Source organism: Bufo gargarizans, chromosome 3, assembly GCF_014858855.1.
Source record: "Bufo gargarizans isolate SCDJY-AF-19 chromosome 3, ASM1485885v1, whole genome shotgun sequence".
NCBI lineage: Eukaryota > Metazoa > Chordata > Amphibia > Anura > Bufonidae > Bufo > Bufo gargarizans.
The window spans coordinates 69052661-69078105 of record NC_058082.1 but is presented as its reverse complement, the minus strand read 5'-3'; the positions used below and the strand labels follow the sequence as shown (position 1 = coordinate 69078105).

General features: G+C 41.2%; 1 protein-coding gene across 1 annotated transcript in view; it reads right to left on the bottom strand.

The window, feature by feature from the left end:
- Positions 1-19680, bottom strand: part of TRPC4 (transient receptor potential cation channel subfamily C member 4) — a 368249-nt gene extending 348569 nt beyond the window's left edge. Inside the window, exon 1 of the mRNA XM_044285283.1 lies at positions 19632-19680. The gene's annotated coding sequence lies outside the window, so the exon portion shown is untranslated. The remainder of the gene's footprint in view (positions 1-19631) is intronic.
- Between the last annotated feature and the right edge of the window lie 5765 nt (positions 19681-25445).

Here is a 25445-nt window from a genome sequence, read left to right as displayed (position 1 = left end):
TGCATGCGTTTCAAAATTATACTAAGTTTAGAGGAGACAAGACCAGGAATGCTGGATCAACCATAATGCTGTGCAGCCAGCCAGTCTGCAGATAGCCATCTCCTGTGATGTCACAGTCCTATAAAACCCTCATCCCGCCCGGTCTCTGCCATTTTCCTGTGAGCTGAGCATAGGGAGAAATGTGACAAGCGCTCATGCGCTAGGGACAGTATTGCTGAAAATGATTAATAGAACAATATTGAAGAAGAAGAGTGCAAGGAGAGTACAGGGAGACTGCAAGGATACAAAGCATCAGTTTTATTAGTTTTTTCCTACAGTTACTTTTTCCTATGTCAGCCGTAAACTAAAATATGTAATTCAATACCAATAAGATGGAAGCTTTTATTATTCCAGTGCCAGCGGGACAACCAATACCATCCAGTCTGCACCCCTTAGTAGGACCAGGGACAGGATGACCATCCTCATCTTTTGCTGGCTTTACTTCTTCCAAATCATCCTTCAAAGTCTCCATGTCCTAGAAGCCAGTCAGATGCAGAGAAAGGAAGAGAAGGATTTTCCTTATGAAATATTCTCATCGATATTAGATGATGTGGAGAAGGAGGAAAAGCAGATGACAGAAGAAGGGCTCCCACCTGTAGGGCAGGAGAGCACTGGGGTTGGAGAAGTGGGTATGCCAGAGCTGATTAATATTCTGTGTTTACTGTCTAATAACCTGCAGGAGATTGCAGGCCAGAACAGCAATAAATTGCATATTGTGCTCCTGCCTAAACAGCCAATCCCCATACCAGCAGCAGCATTAAAGGTGCCATGCAGCCATTAACAAAGGAAAATGGTAAAGCTGATCAGCACTTACTCGGTGCATGCTGCACGGAAGAAGGATAAATCTCCACAATCAATTCAACAATAAATCCCAGCAGCTGTGTCTTAGTGATATGAATTTATTTCGGCAAGCATGCCTTCATCAACAAGTTGTTGATGAAGACATCTTTGCCGAAATAAATTCCTATCGCTAAGACACAGCTGCTGGGATTTATTATTGAATTAACAAAGGAAGACCGTCTATATAGTGCGGTCTTCATTATTAAATGAAAGGCAGTTGTGGGCTAATTGGCCGTGTGGTTCTTCACCGCAGCATGCCTGCAACCCGCCCGCTCCGTTTGGCCATACCCTAAGGCAGAGTGGCCTGAGTATACCTGATTTATAGCAATTAATGCCAATGGAACAAATCAAATTTATTTGTGGACTTCTGTGAATTTTTTTCAAAAACTTTGCTCATCTCTAGTGGTAAGCATCACATATTTTTCTAACATTTGATGTAATGTACTTGCATTGTAACATCATTGCTTCTATTTGTGTTGCCCATAAAAAGGTTTATACCAGCAAGATTTTGTTTCTCTTAATAAGAGCACTAAACTACAAAAAGTAACTGTAATTGCAAAATGATACTTCTGAGTGCTGTCTGGACTTTCTGACTACATTTGACCTAGATGTCAGACTTATTTCTCTATGTTCCATCTATAAATTTTCACTTGAATTGTGCTTGTATTAAGCATACAGTGAAATCTTGAACTCGACCATTATTCTTTCTGGTCTATTTATTCAGCGTATGCCACAATACATATCAAGACAAATAATATGCTTTACAGTTGATGACTTCTTGGAAAATATTGTAAGTATAGATTAATTCTACTCGAGCTTAGATAATGGTTTGCTGGGGGAAAAAAAGATGCAATTTTGCTAATTATGTAAAGTAACAGATGTTTGAATGAGTAAGTATTCCGGTTGCTGTAGTAACGTCTCTGATACTTACTGACCTTTCATGTTATTAGTAATTAGTTCTTATAGAGATTTAAAGAAGGAATTATTTAATGCATTACCGTGAAAAAGATTGTGTGTAATGAATGCCATGTAATGCTTCAAAGGGATGGAGGATTAGAGAACACAGATGGATGGTCTCTTATGCAAACAGATACATAACATTGGCTATATCCATATAAGGAAAAAGTACAATTTATTTGGAAATTCCAATTCCATCTTGGAATCAATTCCAAGGGTATATCAACAGTTTTCTAATGTTTCTATTACCAGATTTTTTCCGTTTAGAACCTGGGTTGGTTTAAGTGATAAGGAAGGGGGGCTAGCATTGAGCCTAGTTGTTTTAACGCTATATATGACCATCATAGTACTTGTGTCTTGCAGTATTTAGAAGTTTCCCCTCTGTAGGATCCATCTCTATTTGTCAGTTTTTTTCTTAGCTAGGGGAAACTGGGTGGAAAATAGCTGCTATGATGTCTCCCATACATGGTACACAAAGAGAAGAGGAGATTCTACTCTCATAATACTCTGTAGCAGAACTGAGCAGTGAACTGTAGCTCTGAATCCAACATTGGGGTGAGATAGAAAAATTACAAGAGCTTTCAGTGTTGTATCTCTGTGTGTCTATTGGCCCACTACTCTGGACTTTCTTCCGCTGTTTGTATTCAAAGCGGCAGCTGTGACGTGCAGGTTTATGCCACATGGTAGAAGACTGCTGAGAACAGTGATTGGCTGCAGAGGTTATGTCTCGAATACCTGCATGCTACTGATGCGGCTTTACATAAAAACAGTGGGAAGATGGATGGACAGGCAGTGCAGAGAAGAGAAAGCATTTTGGGGTGTGGTACATAATTATGATCATCTTGGAGAACCCCTTTACGTTATGTCTGTGTAGATAGAGCTCTATGTGCCATCAACAAGCATCAATATTCTCTAATGCTATAATATTCTCCAATGTATTCCATACGTAAAGTAGTGGAGAATTCTCCTGTCCTCGAAGTACTGGTTCTGGAAGCCAGGATCTCACAAGATTCCCAAGTAGAACATGCATAAAAACAAAGGTTGCTAGGATAACTACTGTTACTATTGATTTACTAGTTTATAGCACAGAGCTATCCTATAAACTAGAATCTTGAAAACCTGAGAAACAATAACCAGTAGAAAAGCAAAAAGTGATAACACCATTTATCATAAAAAAAGCTAATCAAGAATATCCAGAAAGATGATTTTTTTTTCTTACAAGGATGCAAAAATAGGCACTGCATCTAAACCGTTTCTGTTTCGAAGGTCACATTCCCAGAATGCACCGATCTCAAGGCCCACAATTAAACATAGAGGGCTATTAACATTTGGGACATTTAAAGAAGTTTGAAAGTTTATGATATAAATGTCTAATAGGTGCTGGTTTTCCAGGACTCCCACCATTCACACTCCAAAAGGGAAGACACCATGATGCATGCATTGAGGTCTCTCCATTGTAGTTTATGGGAGTTTCATTTTTCCAATAACTACAATAAAGATAGTCACACACAATCATGCACACTCCTTCACCTCATAAAACCAGTCCAAATGAGAACTCAGATGGCACAAAGCCCCTTTAACTTATAACAAGATGCCAATATTATTAATTGCATATGGAAAGTGCATTGGGCATGTTACAGATTTAACATTGAAGGATTTGAAGCTTTAAATTTAAGCATCTGAACAGGCAACCAATCCACCAACTCTCACAAATCAGTGGGTGTGAACCCACCGTGCCATGCATCCTACCTCCTATAAGGGCATTGTCTAGGTGAAGCCCTTGTTCTCCACGGTACCCCTGATGGTGGGGATAGGCTTTCCCGAGAGGAACACCAGGTCACTACCTCTTGAGGAGGATTGGCACACGAGGCAGCAGGTCCAGGCAGACCAAGAGGTACCTGAGCAAGGTACCAGAGGTACAGAGGTAGTCAGCAGGCCGAGTTGTAACCAGGAGCAACAGTGCAGGAGTGAAGGATGAGGCAGAGGCAAAGTCAAATAAGCAATAGGTCAGGGCAGGTGGCACAGGTACAGATCAGGCAGTCCAGATCGGCAACAGGAGAGTCAAGGCAAGCAGGCAGGGATCAAACAGGTAGCGGAGTCCAGGAACACAAGCACAAGTCAGGTACACAGAAACACAAACAGAGAAGGGGGCATCTACGAAGGGGCCTGAGCCACTTATATATACGTGCAGGAGGGCTAGGATTGGTCAGCGAGGTCACATGATCTAACCCATAAAGCACGGGAAGTGACACGCGCCAGCTCCTAAGGAAGTGCTGCAGGAAAGAAGCAGCAAGCATGCCTTGGCCAAGGCTGAAAGGAAACTGTGGAGCAGATACCAGAACAAACAGTACCTGCAAGGACAGAGCCCAGGACTGTAACGGTGAATGGGGAAGCACAGGCAGCAGATTACTGCTGAACATGGTGCCCAGGACCACGGCGGTAAGCAGGAGAACAGCGGCGCACAGTAGCCGCTGTTACACCAACCTGCCACTTGTCTTAGAGAGGGGTATGGCAATGTAAGTATCAAACTGACTGGTTGCTATAAGCAATTTCTCAGTTTTTTCTTTAGTAGTTTTTTTCCCCCAATAATTCCCTATTATGTGTAGCTAGGGATTCTTGTATGTTGCATTTTAGAATGTCTATAAAAATTGTTTGTCCAACTAAGACAGACAGTAATAATTTTTTTCTATCCAGTGACTCCATGGCTTTTACAGTAAAAGCTTTATGTTTCTGTTCTTTCAACTACGAATGCTCGTATTCTCTTCTGCCTAGTTTATGATAATTGAACTCTCAAAAATTTAGACAATTACACTTTAGGGAAAGGTTTATAGTAGGCTAATCACTGATGAGCCATTGGTGATATTGCTCATAGAATTTAGAAAACTACGAGCAAAGGCAAAAATAGTTATCATGTGACAATATTGTGACCAAAAACAGGTTTAACCCCTTAGGCCCCTTTCACACTGCGGGTTTTCCTCGGGTTCAATGCGTGAGTTGAACGCATTGCACCCGCACTGAATCAGGACCCATTCATTTCTATGGGGCTGTTCACATGAGCGGTGATTTTCACGCATCACTTGTGCAGTGCGTGAAAATCGCAGCAAGCTCTATTTTGTGCATTTTTCACGCAACGCAGGTCCCATAGAAGTGAATGGGGCTGCGTGAAAATCGCAAGCATCCGCAAGCAAGTGCGGATGCAGTGCGATTTTCACGCATGGTTGCTAGGTGACGATCGGAATGGGGACCCGATCTTTATTATTTTGCCTTATAACATGGTTATAAGGGAAAATAATAGCATTCTGAATACAGAATGCATAGTACAATAGCGCTGGAGTGGTTAAAAAAAAATTAAAAATAATTTAACTCACCTTAATCCACTTGCTCGCGCAGCACGGCTTCCCTTCTGTCTTCTTCTTTGCTGTGTACAGGAAAAGGACCTGTGGTGACGTAACACTGGTCATCACATGGTCCATCACATGATCCATCACCATGGTAAAAGATCATGTGATGGACCATGTGATGATCGGAGTGACATCACCACAGGTCCTTTTCCTGTACACAGCAAAGAAGAGAAGCCGGGCTGCGCGAGAAAGGGGATTAAGGTGAGTCACATTTTTTTTTTTTTTTTTTTAACCCCTCCAGCGCTATTGTACTATGCATTCTGTATTCAGAATGCTATTATTTTCCCTTATAACCATGTTATAATGGAAAATAATACAATCTACAGAACACCGATCCCAAGCCCGAACTTCTGTGAAGAAGTTCGGGTTTGGGTACCAAACATAATGATTTTTCTCACGCACGTGTAAAACATATTACAATGTTTTGCACTCACGCGGAAAAATCGTGCATGTTCCCGCAACGCACCCGCACCTTTTCCCGCAACACCCGTGTGAAAGAGGCCTTAGTGACTAATAATGTACTGTGTATGTCATGATGTGGTGTTAGTTACCGCATCATGACGCGCACAGTATGTCATGAGATGAAAGTGTCCCTGCAAGTACACTTGCGGTAACACTGGCATCTAATTGGGTGCTACGGACAGCTGAGCTGTCTGGGCACCCGGCAGGGGTCCAATCACAGCAGTCCCTGCCTTTGGATCGCTGCGATTGGTTAGTCAGATTTGACTGACCAATCGCAGCGTTCAGCAGCGCAGCTCTTATCTCCTCAGTTAGTGTTGAGGAGATCAGGGCTGCGCTTCTGTGTTTACTGTGCCCCGATATCCCCCCCTTCAGGATGGCCGAGCATCCAGGTAATAATGAGGGGCTGACCCCCCCCCACCCCTCCCCTTCCCCATAATGCTCCAGGATGGCCGAGCGGTAGTAGATTGTCAGCTGTTACCTCCCCCCTCATGTGCTGCACTGCAGTTGCAGCTCCTTGATTGATCATAACAGAGGGAAGGAGCTCCCTCCTTTCCCCCTCCCATCGGGCCGCTGCTCTGCTGTGGCAGTGTCTCGCTTGTTACCATGGCAACTGGACGCCTTACACAGTCATCCAGGCTTGCCATGGTATGTAAGCCTGACAGGGTCCTGCCAGAGGCTTACTGTGAATGAAAATACACTGCAGTACACTATACAGTGTACTGCAGTGTGTTGTAGAGCCGTTAGACCCACTGGATCTTCAAGAATCAAGTGGGTCCGAGTCAAAAAAGTGCAAAAAAAAAGTGTTAAAAAAATGAAAAAAGTAAAAAATAAATTAAGTAAAAAAAATCTAACATTTTTCCATATATACACACATTTATAATTGGATAAAAATTAAGAAAATAAAATACCCTAAACATGTTTGGTATCGCCGCATCCGTAATAACCAGCTCTATAAAGATATCACATGACCTAACCCCTCAGGTCAACACCATAAAAAAATAAATAAGTGGCAAAAGATACGTTTTTTGTCACCTACCATCACAAAAAGTGCGACACCAAGCAATGAAAAAGGCATATGCCCCCAAAGATAGTACAGATCAAACAGTCACCTTATCCTGCAAACAATGAGACCCTACCTAAGACAACCGGCCAAAAGATAAAAAGCTATGGTTCTCAGACTATGAAGACACTAAAACATTATTTTTTTGTTTAAAAAATGCTATTATTGTGTAAAACTTAAATAGATAAGAAAAGTATATCACATGACCCAACTCCTCAGGTGAACGCTGTAAAAATAAATAGATAAAAGCTGTGCCAAAATTACAAATTTTTTGGCCAACTTGCACCAAAAAGTTTAATAATGAATGATCAAAAAATCTTATGTACCCAAAAATGATACCAATAAAAACGTCAACTCTTCCTGCAAAAAATGAGCCCCTGCACAAGATGATCTGCAGAAAAATTTGGCGTTCAGAAAATGGAGACACAAAAACATAATTTTTATTTTCAAAAATACTTTATTATGTATAACTGAAACAAACAAAGAAAGTAGACATATTTGATATAATCTCATCCGTAACAACCTGCTCTATAAAATTAACACATGATCTAACCTGTCAGATGAACGTTGTAAAAAGCAAAAAATAAAAACGGTGCCAAAACATCCATTCTTTGGTTACCTTGCCTCACAAAAAACATACCCCAATATGTACCCCAAAATAGTACCAACAAAACTGTCACCTTATCCCATAGTTTCCAAAATAGGGTCACTTTTTGATTTTTTCTACTGTAGGGTGCATCTGGGGAGCTTCAAATGGGACATGGTGTCTAAAAACCAGTCCAGCAAAATCTCCTTTCCAAAAACCATACGGCACTCCTTTTCTTCTGCGCCCTGCCATGTGCCCATACAGCAGTTTACCACCACATGTGGGGTGTTTCTGTAAACAGCCGAATCAGGGTAATAAATATTGAGTTTTATTTGGCTGTTAACCCTCGATGTGTTAAAGAAAAAAAATTATTAAAATGGAAAATCTGCCAACAAAGTAAAATTTAGAAATTTTATCTCCATTTTCCTTAAATTCTTGTGGAATACCTAAAGGGTTTTCAAAGTTTGTAAGATCAGTTTTAAGTAACTTGAGGGGTGTAGTTTCCAAAATAGAATCATTTATGGGTGGTTTCTACTATGTAAGCCCCACAAAGTGACTTGAGACCTGAACTGGTCCTTTTATTAAAAATTTTAACAATTGCTTCTAAAATTCTAAGGCCTCTTTCACACGAGCATGACGGATTGGCTCTGGATGCATTCAGGGTGCGTTCAGTGAAACTCGCACCATTTTGCAAGCAAGTTCAGTTAGTTTTGTCTGCAATTGTGTTCAGTTGTTCAGTTTTTTCCGCACTTGATAAAAAACTAAATTTTTTACAAACATCTCCTAGCAACCATCAGTAAAAACACATTGCATTGCTTGCGAATGCAATGCGTTTTTCACTGAAGCCCCATTCACTTCTATGGGGCCAGGGCTGCGTGAAAAACTCTGAATATAGAACATGCTGCGTTTTTTAACACAGTGCAGAACTGATGCGTGAAAAAAAAAACACTCATGTACACAGACCCATTGAAATGAATGGTTCAGCATTCAGTGCGGGTGCTAAGCGTTCACGTCACGCATTGCACCAGCGCGGAAAACTCGCTCATGTGAAAGGGGCCTAAGCCTTCTAACGTCCCCCAAAAAAAAAATTACATTTACAAAATGTTGCCAACATAAAGTGGACATATGGGGAATGTTAAGTAGTAAATATTTTATGAGTTATCATTTTCTGTTTTAAAAACAGAGAAATTGAGATTTTGAAAATTGCTAATTTTTCAAACTTTTTGGTAAAGTTGGTATTTTTTAATAAATAAAGGTGAAATATATTGACTCAAATTTATGACTTGAAAAAGGCTAACACGCAGCCGAAACGTTGCATCCGGAATAAATTCCACTTTTTGCACCTTTTTGGACGTGCTGTCTCCGTTTTTTATTTTTTATTTTTCTGGATATCTACAAGTTGTTCTACTAGGGGCTTTTTACCACCCCTCCTGGAGACGAGCACCCAATACATCATTACCAAGGAGTGCTGTCCACCCATATTTTTTCAAATTTATGACTGTCATGAAGTACAATGTGTCACGAGAAAAAAAAAATCTCAGAATGGCTTGGATAAGTAAAAGTGTTTCAAAGTTATTACCACATAAAGTGATACATGTCAGATTTTCTAAAATAAGCCTGATCAAAAAGGTGCCAAATGGCCCAGTCATTAAGGGGTTAAGGGGGCATAGCATTATAAACTTTATAAATTAGACAAACTAAATTCCTTAAAGTGCTATTTTCATCTGTGTTTTTTTAGTAGAGAGAGCAATGAACCAATCTTATTAAAATCCCCGATCCTTTTTTCACCCGGCCTCTGCTGTCAGAGTAGGGTTAGAACACACCTGTACATATTAGATTGTTGGCCAAATTAGTCGACTGAAAACATCTTTTAACAGCTTTCTTTCCTGACTTCCCCAAAAGTAGATCTGCTGAGCGTGCTTGTTTTTTTCATAAGGAAAATGGAGATACCCCAGACACCGTTGGCAAAGGCTTTCTCTTGAGGAAACAATAGATCAGGCATGTTAGACTGCCCCTAAAGATTTCATCAATGATGAGATTAATTGGAAGAAGTAAATATATCTGACTACAGTGTACTTATTATTCAGCTGAATTTTCGGAAAAAGCCATTGTGTATGTACATAAATAATAATTTATTTCTGATCACAATGTTACCTGCACCATCTATTTTTTTCAGCAGCTCTCTGCCGGCGCAATACAGGTTTTTGCTTGTACAGTGAATCAGATGCTGCTTTCTGAGCTTGGGAAGCAGCAGAAGATCCACTGCACAGGCACTGAGCCTGCTCAGAGATTCTGCGCCTGCGCAGTAGATCTGATCCGAGCTCATCAGATCCACTGCAGGGCACTAAGACAATTTTGCCTACTTGGGTGTGACAACGGTACCTGCCTCACTAAATGGGTCAAGGAAGAGGGTAGAAACCAAGACAGCTGGCCAGAAGTACTAATGCCATAGAGCATAATTACATTTTGGTGAGTTGTCCAGAAGTAGTAATGTCTGTTAAATTGCATTATAGTGAAGGCGCAGAACTGCACAACATTTGGAGAACAGGACAATTTTAACGGACAGCTGGTCAGAGGTAGTAATGCCCTACAGCAAGATTACATTTGGGGGAACGCACGGAACTTAAAGACAGTTACCAAAACTAAAGTGTATGTCAACAACTGCATTGCCAGGAACTTGGCCAGATGGGAGTTTAGTTTCACACAAGAAAATTGCTGGCCATTCCCCGCCACTGTTATCCAAGCTCAGACTGGCCTGCAGGGGTATAGGTGAATCCCCCAGTAGGCCCCTGAGCAAGGTGGGCCCCTAGTTTCCCACCTTCAGCACAAGTGGCACATAGCATTTACTGGCACATACACATAGACTTAATGGATGCAAAGGAAAACAACATGGTCCAGCTTACCATAAAAACCTTTGCAGCTTTATTTGTTCCAATAAAAAACTATAATCCATACACGGTTCACATGCAAAATCCACAATGTCTATGCGTTTCAGACCTCTAAATTCCGGTCCTTACTCATGACATAAGTAAGGACTGAAATTTAGAGGTCCGAAAAGCGTAGACATTGTGGATTTTGCATGTAAACCGTGTATGGATTATAGTTTTTTATTGGAACAAATAAAGCTGCAAAGTTTTTTATGGGAAGCTGGACCGTGTTTTTTTCCTTTGCATCCAGTTTGTGTACAGCCGAGTCCGGGCTGGGCCCACGCTTCCAGGGAAATAACAGGTGAGTGCTGTCTTTTTTTCTTGTATTTTGGAATTTACAGTAGACTTACTGCACTACATACATATATTGAATGTACAGCACCTCATTCAGCCTATGTTCACATAAAAAACCTGATAGATTATTAAAGAAACTTCCCAGTTTGTTATTATAGACACAATTAGAGCTGAGATGACTTCTAGGTATAGAGGGAAGCTGCCAGTGTCCTCTTCTCCCCAGGACCTGTCTTCTCAAAGTTGCTGCAGAAACCTCCATATTCAATCATCTGGTAGCATCTTGCTGTTGTTTGAGCAGGTCATATTTGAATATATCTGTACAGTGGGCCCCCAAAATAAATTTTACTGGTGGACATAGGCACCCCAGTCTGACACTGCTGTTATCAGACTGTGATATGTCATTATGGGCTCCCGCCCCCCCTTCAAATAATTCCCTCCCCTGATTTGCACCACTGTCGCCACAGCTAATGCCACCACAGTGTCAAGTCCTATTACTAGTACAACCACTAACACAGCTATGCATCGGGTCCTCTGCCTCCACCTGAGCCTCCTCCTCATGGCAGTCCAAATGCTGACACTCCTCATACAAGTCATCAACAGGAAGACTATCTTCTATAGTGTGTGGCATGTTAGGTAAAAAAAGGCACCCCACTCAGAGCCGGAAGTGAAGACAGAGATGATAGAATTGAAGGCTCTTCTGCTGCCAGAAGTAGAACGACCAGGAGGAATGTGCTGACCATGGCTCAAAGACACAGTGGTGGACTCTATGTTCACAGTGGTGAACTATGCCACTACTGCTGTTTGCACTACTACTGCTACTCACATTCTCACTGGCGAATGACAAGGTATGGGTCTTTCATTTTCCACTCTATCGTGCACTAGACATTTTATTATGAGGTTTAACAATGGCAAATTACAGGTTTGGTACACTCATTATTAAAGGGTATCAACATTTCAAGTCCTTTTTCAATAAATAACAGAATGAGGTGCAATTAAACGTTTTCCCAAAATGGCAGCTGCATGTGTTACAAAGTGAAATTAAGCATAGAGGAGACAAGTCTGGGAAAGCAAGATCACCCATAATGCCGTGCAGCCAGCCAATCCGCAGATAGCCATGCCCTGTGATGTCACAGCTCTATGAAACCCTCGTGTCGAATGGTCTCCGCCATTGTCTTGTTAGCTGAGCATAGGGAAAGACGTGGAAAGCGCTTATGCTCTAGGGACAGTGTTGCTGAAAACGATTAATATAAGAATATTGGAAAAGGAGAGTGCAGGGAGACTTATTCTGCATCAGTTTTATTTATTAATTCCTACAGTTACTTATTCCTACATCAGCCATAAATTAGAATTTGTAATTCAATACCAATAAAATAGAAGACTTTATTATTACACTGCCAGTGTGCCAACCAATACCATCCGGTCTGCACCCCTTAGGGGGGCCAAGTCTTAATGATAACCATTCTTATATTTTTCTGGCTTTACTTCTTCCAAATCATCCTTCAAAGTCTCCATGTTCTTAAAAATGTCAACAAGATGCAGAGAGAGAAGGAGCTGGATGTCCCTGATGACTCATCGATATTAGATGATGTAAAAAAGGAGGAAAAGCAGATGGCAGAAGGGCTCCCACTTGTAGGGCTGGAGAATGCTGGGGTTTGAGAAGTAGGTGCAGCCCCTGTTTAAAGGTGCCATGTAGCCATTAACAATGAAAAAGGTCTTTAATTATTAAATAAAAGGCAGCTGTGGGCTAATTGGCCACGTGGTTCTTCACCGCAGCATGGCCACTCAGTGGGACCATACCCTGAGGTGGAGTGGCCTGGGTATACCTGATTTATAGCGATTCCTGACAAGTTTAATTTGTAACGCATTGAATTTCTTGTGGAACTTCGGCGAAGCTGCCGAATCAAATTTTTTTAAAACTTCACTCATCTGTAGTGGTTAGAATCACATTATTTTCCAACCACATTTGATGTAGCGATACCAAAATACTTATGGGTCTCCAAATAGGTCAGACAAATTGCGCAATGGTGTAACATCTTGTATGTAATTTAGTAAGTACAAGAAAGAAAGCAAAGTACCCCCCATCCTGTTGCACAATTTCTGCCTTATTCATTTAAAAACTAAAATCCATTATATGGTAAATACCATGACAAAAAAAGTAATTAAGTATTCCCTCTTGGTGACAATGTCACGAGATCAGATATGATCACCAACTGAAACCCCTCTTACTGAGGAGCTGTAAATTATATGAGGAGGGGGTCGGGTGATGGATGACAAAAAGAATCTCATATATTTACTACATGAGGCACACACACAATATAACCCATTGTCTCGAACTCTATTAGATTAAGCCATTCTAAATCCTAAACCATTACTTCTCCAACGATAAAAAAAAAATTGTTCTTTAAAGGAGAACCATCAGGAGATGTATATGAAGGAGGATTATTGTCGCCTTTGAGTGTTATTTATCGAGTGGCCAACTAAAAGGTTGACACTGGCTCTTGGCTACACACAAGATGTGTGAAACACCTCACTACATATCACGCTGCCTCACATAATTTAGCAGTGATGTATTTGGAGAAATTATTCTTGTAGAAACCTAAGGAAAAATAACTTAATTCATGAGATTCTTTTAACTGACTGAATTATCATAAAAAAAGGAAGAAAAAACAGCTATGGCAATTTCAGCTCTGACTCATCCGTAGATTGATTACATCCACAGGCTCCATAGCAGTCGGCTGGTCTGCCGCTTTAGTATGAATACCCTAGGCTATGTTTTAGTAGTATTGCCACAATTTTACTATACAGTATGTAAAACACAATGATACAGCCATGAGTTGTGCCAAGTAATGTCAGCTCTGTATCATCCTCATGTCCAGGCCTGTTGCTTAAAACAAATGACCTGTAGACTCCTAGCCAGGCTGTTCTTCACCCAAGACTTGCTAACGCCACTTGTTACCCAGCACCCCAGGCATATGTCCCCTTTCCTGGGAAAGTGGTTGAATGAATGCTGTTTTTATATAAATTTCATATTTTTTTTTTTTTATGTTGAATTCAAATGTCATATAAATCAGTAGTGTTGGGGCGAATATTCGAATAGTGAATATTAATCGCAAATATTGACACTTCGCGAATTCGCTAATATTTAGAATATAGTGATATATATTCGTAATTTCGAATATTCTACATTTTATTTTCATCAGTAACCTCCTTTCTTGCTTGTGGGCCAATGAGAAGGCTGCAATGTCATTATCTGAGCTTAGCAACAGCCGTAGCAACGAATAGGAAAATTGCCTATCCCTTACTATATAAGAACCTCCCCAGCAGCCCTTGCATGCAGTATTTTGCAGATCTGAGAGAGACAGCATTGTTATTGCTGTGCTCTCTGCTTTCCTGTGTCATTACATTAGATAGTTAGTTTGCTTATATATATAATACAGATAGTTAGTGGGAGATAGTCAGTGTAGGTTAGATAGTGATATAGTGTAGCTGGTTCTGCTGTCCATACATACATGCTACAGACATAGTGCTGTCATGTCACAAGTTCACAACAATACTTACTGCACCAATCACTAATAAGTAGTCAGACCTGTTAAAATGTGAAGTTGCACGTATTGCGCCAAAATATTCGCATTATTAGTGCCGATTTCGCGAATATATTGGAGCACTCTATCTGCATATAAAGCTATTGTAATGTTCTGCCGTGCCAACCATTTTCTCGAGTCTCAGGAAACTTCTAGCAGCTTGAGAAATGTAGCTATAGTGACCCACGCCTGTATTTGGCGTGCATTACGCGAATATCCCATTGCCGATTTTTTGCGATCAAGAAAATTACCTCAAATTCGCAAATATTCTACCAAATATTCATGAATATTGCCCCTGCCGCTCATCACTATAAATCAGTAAAATATTAAATAAAAGGGCTTTTTTCTGTTTAATGTACAGTGTGGTCACCCCCATCTCTTTCAAGGTGTGACCTACAAAAGTTTGTGGAAATCTAGTCTGCCTGTCACGACTGTGACTGATCCAGACAGGTCTGGGAGGAGAAGGTCGCAGCGACTTGCTACTCGCGATAGCTTGTGAGTTTGCTCCGTGGTTCAGGGTAAGTCATTTTGCCTTGTGAACCTTTTTGTCCTGACTGGGAGTTTGTAGGCATCCTTCTCAGGTGAGTCCTGTCTGCCACTCCCAGCTACTATATTAGTTTCAGTTTCACTTGCAGTCATTGCCAGATATAGTCCTTACTTCCAGTGCTATTCTGACCTTTGGAGGAGATCGTTTGACGGTATTGCCGTGGAGCTCTGGTCTGGCGTGGACTGTCGTTGTTGGGATCACCTTCTCTGCTCGTGACTGGATAAGTCTATGTTATAGATTGTTTGTTTGTTTGTTTGTTTGTTGCTGTCTTCCCCTGTTGTTCTCCTAGACGTGAGTGATGGTGACTAGTGCTCCCATCTGCCTTTCCCCAGGCTAGTCTTGTTAGGGTGACTAAGGGTTTAGGCATCCTGCTCGCCGCACGGGTTCACATCCCGTCTAGGGTATCAGGGCAGACAGGTGCCAGCTTAGGGTTAGTCAGGGGTGACCATTCTATTTCCCATCCGTAGATAAGGGTCCCCCTTCCCCTCCGTCTGGTGCGACACGACTGCTGCTGGGATAGCGGTCGTGACACTGCCATATGTTGATGGCTTTGTCACTAGGATAGACATCTTTAACTTGGGACCTCTATCAGGTTGCACAACTGTTTTCACTAAATGGACCCTATGTTGCAAGTAGAAGTCTGTTCATTATGGTAGCACCCACTATATGCGAATACCTATTACCACCTCCCAGTTTACTACTGCCCCCTTTTGAAATGCAGACAAGTCTGAAGTAATTCCCCATAGAATTGTTCGGAGCAATTCTCATTTTAGGCCTATTGAACAAGATACTTCACCCACACAAGTCTTCTAGGGACGTCTGATTGGCAGGGAGAGTCCAAGATCAAAAGCATGTTACCATTCAGTTCCTCAATCTACACCCTGAGGTGCAGTTTAGCAGTTGTATTTCTACTGGACCTTTAAAAGCAGCTTATAGGGGGTCTCTCCTGGTGAGAGATGTCCTTTAACATTTATAGTATCCATAGGTCTTCCTAATAATGTGAGCTTCTTTTAACACAGCAAAGTAAAACGAATGCTTGTGAGATCCCATTAGCTTAATAGGATTGCAAAGCGAGAGGAAGAACAAAGTGCCATTTCCTCACATGGAAAGCATAATCCAGCAGTTTTGATTTAATTAAGACATGGTTTAGTGTTCTGGATTAGACACTTTTGATGTAAAGTGGTAATAATGGCCAATAACACATTACACAGAAGAAACATTTATACAGACATAATTCCATATTGTCACCCACACGACCTGTCTAATGACATGTTGTAGAATACTGCAGGTAACCATCATATTAAGACAAAACCTAAAAGACCTCGAAGTCACAAGACTGAAAAATAACATGCTCTTTCACCAGACTCCTTTGATTAGATGCTCATGGTAATGTGCTCCACGTGGTGGTACCTGCTGTAGGCCACTATTTATAGGCTTGAACTATATGCTAATCCACAGCCTTTTAGTTTAGGTGCCATCATACAGTTATGGTTGCCACTTAGGATGTTTCTTGGCCAATCAAGTCTTAAACTAAAGGAGGGTGAGGGGAACTGTTTTGCATGTGCAATTACACCTGATAAGGGAAATGTCCATAATCAGTTTAGGATGCCCTCAGGGCTGAGATAGGGTTAGATCTTCCTCGTGTTCTGAAACTCCTGCATTTGGCATAAGGAGAGACTTTTCCACTCTTGAATACTCTTCCTAGCTTGGCAACACATTCACTTCAAAACCACCTTTACTAGAGATGGAAAAATAGATTTTCCAGGTTTTAGATTTTCAGTGGATCACACTGATTTCCATTTTGGAACAAAGTTTATAAAGATTGTCTAATTTCTAATGTGTTCATATTATAACATGACAACATTCATAGACAATAAAATACTATATTGATATCATACGTGGTCTTGATATGTCCTATTTAATAAGAGTTATTTGCAACTCTACATGACATGTTTTATTAATCTGGATGCTAACGGGAGTGTTCGCATTAGCATTAGAAATTCCGTTCTACTGTTCTGTTATAACAGAGTTATAGCAGAATTTTAGAATGGAATGCAAAACGGAACCCTAATACATTTCTATGGGCACAAATAACGGTTTCATTTTGTTCTGTTATACATGACGGAAAAAAATCCTGTTGACAGGTCTTTTTTTTCGTCATGTATAACATAACAAAACGGAACTTTTATTTGTCCCCATAGAAATGCATAAGGACGGAGCATTTTGCATTCCGTCCTAAAATGTCATTATATTCTGTTATAACTCTGTTCTAACAGAACACTTTAACAGAATTTCTAACGCTAATGTGAACCCGCCCCAAGGTGTTAGCCAAAGTCTTGGCAAGGAGGTTTAGGCACAGTGATTTTATGCCTGGGAAAAGCACAGATATTAACCTAAGAAGGTTATACACAAATTTACAAGTTAAGCATCACAATGCTGAGAAAGATATTTTGGCCTCCTTAGATAATGAAACATCATTTTACTCTGTGGAATGCGAGTTTATGTGGGGGATATTGTGGCAGATGGGATTCCACTTGCTTTTTGACTTGGCTTGGTAAGCTATACCATGCTCCTACGGCCTGGGTCACAGTCAAGGGATATCTCTCTGAGCCTTTTTCTCTTCGACGATGGACTAGACAGGGGTGCCCACTGTCATCCCTGCTTTTCGCCCTAGTCATGTAACCATTGTCCACTATAATTAGTAATCTGGGAGAGAAAGCGACCGCGAAACACGTGTTGGGATCCAGGACTACTTGGTCTGTATTTATTTGTATTGCATGTATTTTCCCTATGTCATGTTTTAGTTGAGGCACTATGCACTTTATATATGCTGACTGAGGACTGTGACTGATCATTGTATTGCACAGCCAGGGATTTTTTATTGCAAAATTATATTTATTATAATGGAACAGACCGTTGGAGATCATCCTGTGTGATGTAATGCTGCTTATGTATACGGATTTCTATGTTTTATACAAGTGTTTGTCCAATAAAAGACTTTGTATTTCTATAATATATGCTGTTCTGAGTTTAGTTTTGGGTTTATATTTGATTGGTTTAGGACAGCAACTACACCGGGCGTTTATTCGCTTGCGATTTTACTTGTGTTTATCTAGTAGCAGGATCTGAATTTTCACTCTGTTTTTTTGCCTTCCTCTGGATCAGCTTGCAGGATGACAGGCCGAACTGGATGGACAAATGTCTTTTTTCGGCCTTATGTACTATGTTACTTATGTTATGTACTATGTTCTGTCAGGCAGCACATAAAAAAAAAATAACCCCAAAGGTGTACATAGCTTTTAAGTCTACCGAGCTCTGTGGGGCTCATTTTTTGCATGTAGTTTGTAGTTTTCAGTGATACCATGTTCGGCGAGTTTTAGATCACTTTTTGTTAAATCTTTTCTGCAAGGTTAAGAAACAAAAAAAATGGCAAATTGACCATTCAGATTTTTTTCTGTTACCATGTTCACCGTACAGGATAGATACATTTATATTTTCATATTTTGAGACATGGCGCTTCCTATGATCTTTATTTTTTATTGTTTATTTATTTTTTTGTTTTATTCTAAGGAAAGGGGAGTGATTTAAATTTGTATACATTTTTTAAATTTCAAACTTTTTCCTTTATTTTGTCCCTTTTTTTAGGCCCCCAACATGCAATCATCAGACTCCCATCAAAAATGGAATTTAATGCATTTTTAGATAGAAAATTCAGTATATTCCAATGTAGTGCTGCCACCTGCAGGCCTACATTAGAAAAAAACTGCGATCATCATTGGATCCTGCAGAAGCATATGGCCTTTTACAACCAACGAACGGCTCCCGTGATGGAGGAACCGTTTCAGCCCCAGAACCACAGCACTACTGTTTTTTTCCAACACTCACACTCACATTTGACCATGGCATCTGAATAATTAAATGTTTGCAATTGGCGTTATCTCTGATTGCAGGCATTAGCCCCAGGCGTCTGCTGTGTGAAACAGCAGGCAGTCAGCAGCTATGGCGCATGCTCTTCTCCAGAGCGGGTGCCATCTTTGAAGATTTAGTATCTGCCGTACATGCAGATGTCGTGAAGGGTTAAAATACTGCCTGGGGTATCATTGAAAACTTTTGCTTATGTTCAAAAATCAATAAAAATAATCTATTAGAAAACTCTACATGCCATTTTACTATGCGATGCCTATTAAATATGAAGATACGTTCAAATTCAACCATCCTCTTGTATTTTACAGCCAAATGCACTCAAAACCTGGCAATTCAGATACAACTCCAGTTAATACCCAGTATGTCACATCTTCCTTCGCCCCTCTATGTCTAGGGTCAAGGAAGCTCAGTTATAGGGAGTTGTTTATTTGGGTTTTCACATGCTCATTTTCTTTACACAATTTCTATTACTTAACCATGTAGACCTGATATTTTAGTAAGGAAAGACAAGTATTTTCTGACCACCAGCTCCTGGGTGACAAACAGCTCCCTGTATCTCAGCTCCCAGTAAGTGTTTAATGGGGTTGAGAAATAGATAACTGGAAAGATGCCTTAACTATTAGGTAGGTATAAAATAATTAATCAGTGAACCGAGATCCATAAATATCATCATTACAAATAAAAATGATATGGCCAAACTCTCCCTGTCTCTAATATCTGGTTTCTTAGCCTTCCTGCAGGTGTCAGCATTAGCCAGGCATAAACCACTATACAATAGACTAAAACAGCCCGGCATCTGCTGATGCTATAACATGGTGTACATTATAGAAACCACGTAACTAAGTAAAATTGCTAAAAATACAAAAAAAAAAGGTAATCTAATACCTAACACAGGGAAGGAATTCCTAAATATAAGACAGTTTTCACTCTATTTACTTGTGGAGCATTAGATGTCTTTCAATTCTGACAAAAAAGGAATATAAAAAAGGTACAGTAAGTTATTTAGTACTTACTTGGTGCGATTGCGATTTTCTAATATCCACAAGCCAAGTTCAAAGATTCTCCAGACTGGGTTTTTTTTTCCAAGTAAAACTTCAGTAGGAAGATTTATGAGAAAACATTGCAATACTGTTGTACGATCTTTTCTTCGCGATATAAGATTAATTGGTGTTGTTGTTCTCAATTTCTAGAAGCTTTTCAGAGGCGAAAAGCTAAAATCAAGAGAGGAGTATATCCCATGCTGACTGCAAAAAAAATAAAAATAAGCCATCATGTCATCTCCAGGCTCAGTGCCTTGCTGTAGTTAAGAAGCATGCACATGAAATGAAGATTACCACTTGCACTTGTCTGGACTGCTGCTAGCCTACATAGACTTATATGGAGGCTGCATCTTTCCCAGCTGTAAAGTATCCGCCTCTCTTTGGTGAAATCCCTTAGGGTATCCCTTCATGCTGTTTTGATCTCCCTGCTTTCCCATTCGATTATCCCTTCTCTCCCACTCTCTGAGTAGTTTCTCCTTCCTCCCAGCTCCTTTTCCTTGCATTTCCCCTATCGCTCACTGATCACTTGCCACTGATTTGCTGGCTCCATTTGCCTGCCTGGTGTGTTTTCTCTTACTGTCACTCACAGCAAAATCTGTTGAGCTCCTCGCAGACACAAAGCCTGACAAAAGTATCTAGATTTTAATCAGGTCAACGCTATGCTATCGAATCAGAATCACAAAGTTTATCCTTTAAGGTAAAGATAAAAAGAAAAGCAAAAAGAGAACAACAACAACAACAAAAAATATATATAATAAATAAAAGTAACTTTTATATAAAACAGCAGTGATGTATTCTGCTTTACACAGACAGTGATTCTGTTGTAAATAGTTCCCCCCCCCCCGGTTCATTGCCTACAGGATTTCGAAACCGACAGCATAGCTGTACGCGATTGTCGAATTGCATTGCAAGCCCTATGGGGAATGCTGTGTACATCTGCCCAGAGAAATGTTACAAAACCAGGGAATAGCACTGTGAAAACAGTTTTGTGCAAATACCCATTTAAATCATTTTCGGTGTGAAATTGAGGAAATTACATTTTTCTAGTATTCATCCAGGAATAATACAGTCTGCTATATGCAATGAAGGTTTTTAGAGAGTCTCACCTACACGGCTTGTAAATGTAACGCCAGTCTTAATCTTCTCCTAAGGATTTCAGCTGCGCTGGACAGCAGTGAAGGTTTTCATACAGTCTGCAGGGTTGGACTGTATTATCCACTCCACATACATGTGTAATACGGTACTTAGCACAGCACTTTAATGAAAGGAATATCCTATAGTATGTTGTGGTGCCTTAAGTGATCTCTTTACAGTCATTGAAACGCGTTGGCAGGTGTCCTTGGAAAGTCTCAGTATTATTACCTTGGTTTAATTATATATTAGCACAAAGGAGGTTAAATGAATTGCAGTAACACTGCGCTGGTGCCCAGCAGAGAATCTAGGAATTGCCCACTCATCAGTACAGTAGTTCTGTAGACTTAAAGAGAACCTGTCACCTCTCCTGACATATAGCATATGTAGTTCAGCACTCCGATACCAATAGGATGTGGTGCTCGTGTCTAGGAGAGGCACTCTGCTTGCATATGAAGAACAGAATGGCAGTTCATTATCGATGCTATTATGTATTCTTTATTGTCAATTTTTTTTCTGTGACACGTTTCGGCTTAAAAAAAGCCTTCTTCAGACATATGTGGTGAGCATGGTGATGTCATCGCGCACATCACAGGTCCTTTGGCAGGTCCTGCTGAATACCCCTAAATAGCCATAATTTTTTGCATTCTGTCATAAGAATGCTATTATTTTCCAATATAACCATGTTATAACGGAAAATAATAAAATTGCCCAAACTCTGACTTTAGTGAAAAAGTCTGGGTTCGTGTCCGGGTACTATGCAGTTCGTGTTCACTCATCCCTATTCGTGCCAAATTACTTTATCAGAGATAGCAGCGTACAGCACTTGGCTATATCCACCAGTGCCATGGAGTATGAATGGAGTGGTACGCGTATGCTTGACCTGCTGCTCCATTCTTATGGGGGCACAGAATCCCCATTCTTACCAATGGTTTGGCGTTCACAGATCTAACAGTTATACATTATACAGTGAGTAGAGGATACCTTGCTTAACACCTTTGTATGATTTACTAAATATATATACAGTACAGACCAAAAGTTTGGACACACCTTCTCATTCAAAGAGTTTTCTTTATGTTCATGACTATGAAAATTGTAGATTCACACTGAAGGCATCAAAAGTATGATTTAACACATGTGGAATTATATACTTATCAAAAAAGTATGAAACAACTGAAAATATGTCATATTCTAGGTTCTTCAAAGTAGCCACCTTTTGCTTTGATTACTGCTTTGAGCACTCTTGGCATTCTCTTGATGAGCTTCAAGAGGTAGTCACCTGAAATGGTCTTCCAACAGTCTTGAAGGAGTTCCCAGAGATTCTTAGCACTTGGCCCTTTTGCCTTCACTCTGCGGTCCAGCTTACCCAAAACCATCTCGATTGGGTTCAGATCCGGTGACTGTGGAGGCCAGGTCATCTGGCGCAGCACCCCATCACTCTCCTTCATGGTCAAATAGCCCTTACTTAGCCTGGAGGTATGTTTGGGGTCATTGTCCTATTGAAAAATATATGATGGTCCAACTAAACGCAAACCGGATGGAATAGCATGCCACTGCAAGATGCTGTGGTAGCCATGCTGGTTCAGTATGCCTTCAATTTTGAATAAATCCCCAACAGTGTCACCAGCAAAGCACCCCCACACCATCACACCTCCTCCTCCATGCTTCACGGTGGTACCAGGCATGTAGAGTCCATCCGTTCACTTTTTCTGCGTCGCACAAAGACACGGTGGTTGGAATCAAAGATCTCAAATTTTGACTCATCAGACCAAAGCACAGATTTCCACTGGTCTAATGTCCATTCCTTGTGTTCTTTAGCCCAAACAAGTCTCTTCTGCTTGTTGCCTGTCCTAAGCAGTGGTTTCCAAGCAGATATTCTACCATGAAGGCCTGATTCACACAGTCTCCTCTTAACAGTTGTTCTAGAGATGTGTCTGCTGCTAGAACTCTGTGTGGCATTGACCTGGTCTCTAATCTGAGCTGTTGTTAACCTGCAATTTCTGAGGCTGGTGACTCGGATGAACTTATCCTCCGCAGCAGAGGTGACTCTTGGTCTTCCTTTCCTGGGGCAGTCCGCATGTGAGCCAGTTTCTTTGTAGCGCTTGATGGTTTTTGTGACTGTACTTGGGGACACTTTCAAAGTTTTCCCAATTTTTCAGACTGACTGACCTTAATTTCTTAAAGTAATGATGGCCACTCGTTTTTCTTTACTTAGCTACTTGTTTCTTGCCATAATACAAATTCTAACAGTCTATTCAGTAGGACTATCAGCTGTGTATCCACCTGACTTCTCCACAACGCAACTGATGGTCCCAACCACATTTATAAGGCAAGAAATCCCACTTATTAAACCTGACAGGGAACACCTGTGAAGTGAAAACCATTTCAGGTGACTACCTCTTGAAGCTCATCAAGAGAATGCCAAGAGTGTGCAAAGCAGTAATCAAAGCAAAAGGTGGCTACTTTGAAGAACCTAGAATATGACATATTTTCAGTTGTTTCATACTTTTTTGATAAGTATATAATTCCACTTGTGTTAATTCATACTTTTGATGCCTTCAGTGTGAATCTACAATTTTCATAGTCATGAAAATAAAGAAAACTCTTTGAATGAGAAGGTGTGTCCAAACTTTTGGTCTGTACTGTGTATATATATATATATATATATATATATATATATATATAGTGGCAGTGGAGCTGCCATAGAGCCATATGAGGGCCATTCAAATTGTGTATCTCACCTAGAGGAAGCTCGGTGAGAACAAAAAAGTCTCGGGAAATAGGTTTTCCCCACTGTCTAGATTTAACACAATATACACTAAGAATATATACAGTGGTCTGAGGTTACAGATTACAGGTTATATGGGTACAACAGGGTTAAGCAGTGTAAAAGTCAGTTACCGAGTATGATGAAAGTTCCTTTGAGGTGTTCTTTGCTGGAGTCCACATGAAGGACCGTGAGCTCAGCTATTTCCTGGGTCCCTCTGAACACATGTGTAGGATGTAACCCCTCTTCAGAAAAAGACGCGCCTACTTGCTGGCACCATACTTTTAACCTGTGGCCAGCCCCTCCCCTCCTAGCCTCAGGGAGGGGTCCACTCTCCCTCTTCTGGGCTGGCAGCAAATGACCCACAAAACCCTTTAGGGTTCATAGCTCCAGACCAGAGGGTCACAGGGAGATGGTTCTGGGACCAATGGACCTGCCTGGGTTCCGTCTATAAGTAGAACCCAAACCTGGTACCGTTATGTGGTTTCTATGGGGAGATATGAATAGCTCCCTACCCTGACCTCGTCCCAGTAAACAAAGACCATAAGAACGTACCTCGTGGCCACCGGGACACAAATATGTATCCGGTTTGCACCTGCGATGGACAGGCGATTCATAATTCCTTATGAAAGGTAGGTGCCAACATGTCTGGGAGGTCTCATTGATCCTGGGCAAGGCCGGATACCTCATGCTGGGGGTTTTCCTGCAAGATTCAGTTGGCTCCAAACTGGTGCACCGAGGTGTGACCTTCTCCGTGAAGCCTGGACCTCCTGGGGGCCTCCCTTCTTGCCAACTGACACTCAGATGGCCTGGGGGGGGAGGGTGGAAACCCATTTTGCATGTACACTGAACATGCCAAGAGGTGCATCAAATTACAATCAGGGCTGGGGCTTTGAAGCAGGGCCCTCCTGTGGAGCTATCTGTCAGCAGATGGGGGTGTTAGGACATGGCTGACAGTAAATATTAATCAATATTCCTAACAGTTTCTAATATGTAAGCGCCAGAAAGTGAGGTCCTAAGTAGAGTTGAGCGAACACCTGGATGTTCGGGTTCGAGAAGTTCGGCCGAACTTCCCGGAAATGTTCGGGTTCGGGATCCGAACCCGATCCGAACTTCGTCCCGAACCCGAACCCCATTGAAGTCAATGGGGACCCGAACTTTTCGGCACTAAAACGGCTGTAAAACAGCCCAGGAAAGGGCTAGAGGGCTGCAAAAGGCAGCAACATGTAGGTAAATCCCCTGCAAACAAATGTGGATAGGGAAATGAATTAAAATAAAAATTAAATAAATAAAAATTAACCAAAATCAATTGGAGAGAGGTCCCATAGCAGAGAATCTGGCTTCCTGTCACCCACCACTGGAACAGTCCATTCTCAGATATTTAGGCCCCGGCACCCAGGCAGAGGAGAGAGGTCCCGTAACAGACAATCTGGCTTCATGTCAGCAGAGAATTAGTCTGCATGTCATAGCAGAGAATCAGGCTTCACGTCAGCCACCACTGCAACAGTCCATTGGCATATATTTAGGCCCAGCACACAGGCAGAGGAGAGAGGTCCCGTAACAGAGGATCTGGCTTCATGTCAGAAGAGAATTAGTCTGCATGTCATAGCAAAGAATGAGGCTTCACGTCAGCCACCACTGCAACAGTCCATTGGCATATATTTAGGCCCAGCACCCAGGCAGAGGAGAGAGGTCCCGTAACAGACAATCTGGCTTCATGTCAGCAGAGAATTAGTCTGCATGTCATAGCAGAGAATGAGGCTTCACGTCAGCCACCACTGCAACAGTCCATTGGCATATATTTAGGCCCAGCACACAGGCAGAGGAGAGAGGTCCCGTAACAGAGGATCTGGCTTCATGTCAGCAGAGAATCAGTCTGCATGTCATAG